This window comes from Rutidosis leptorrhynchoides, chromosome 5 (assembly GCF_046630445.1).
Source record: "Rutidosis leptorrhynchoides isolate AG116_Rl617_1_P2 chromosome 5, CSIRO_AGI_Rlap_v1, whole genome shotgun sequence".
In the NCBI taxonomy this organism is placed as follows: Eukaryota; Viridiplantae; Streptophyta; class Magnoliopsida; order Asterales; family Asteraceae; genus Rutidosis; species Rutidosis leptorrhynchoides.
Window position 1 is genome coordinate 128,820,268 of NC_092337.1, and position 939 is coordinate 128,821,206.

Here is a 939-nt window from a genome sequence, read left to right on the forward strand (position 1 = left end):
TACTTTGTTAACGCATTCAAGTTATAATATATACACATATACATATATAATCATATCCGTTCATATAATGGTTCGTGAATCGTCAGAATTTGGTCGAGGTTAAATGAATGTATGAACATAGTTTAAAATTCTTGAGATTTATCTTAACAAACTTTGCTTATCGTATCGGAATAATATAAAGATAAAGTTTAAATTTGGTCGTAAATTTCCGGGTTGTCACAGCTAATTCCAATAGACTTATTGGAGGGTCACATTGGCGTACATCCAGTAGGAATTGAACCTACGAATTCGCCAATTATGAGTTGGGTGCTTTAACCATTCAGCCATGGATGCTTAGCGGGTCATAGCGAATGACCAGATTCCAATTCAAATGGAATCTTTCAACTAAAGCAATGAGATGCTTAAATGGAATTCTTTTAGTTCTAATAAATCAGGAGGAATTTAATGACAGGACATGAATTCAAGTCCTGGAATTTAGAATTGAGAGAGATATTGAGAGAGATCAAGAATTCTCACTATTTCTTAGATTCCTGGACCCAATTCAATTTAGTGGGATCTTTCATTCACATTTTTTTCCACCAAGAATGTTTTATAAAACTTTTTAACTTCCGAATTTGGAGTATCCTACTTTCACACAATTCACAGGGTTCAACAAGGAATCGATATTTCACGATCAAGGGTGTAATACTCTTTGGAGTAGCTGGTGTCGACATACGAAAAGGATGAGGATCCAGTAGGTTCAGTGTTGTCAGTAGGGTAGGTGGAATTTTCTTCCCACAGTGGAACAAGGGTATCTGTGTTTTGATCAGTGGAGAGTACGGGAGGAGTTGTGGCGTCTAAGATTCTAGTATCTGTTTCATTTGAAGGAAAATCTTCACTAGATTCGAGAGGAGGCGATTCAACAGCTGAAGGATGAGAGTTGGCAATGGGAGTGTTGTT

The 939-nt window shown here is 36.7% G+C and overlaps 1 non-coding gene across 1 annotated transcript; it reads right to left on the reverse strand.

Annotated features, from left to right (window-relative positions):
- Positions 1–259: 259 nt before the first annotated feature.
- TRNAM-CAU (transfer RNA methionine (anticodon CAU)) lies at positions 260–333 on the reverse strand. The gene has a single exon. It is a non-coding gene; the product is annotated as a tRNA-Met (tRNA).
- Positions 334–939: the final 606 nt, after the last annotated feature.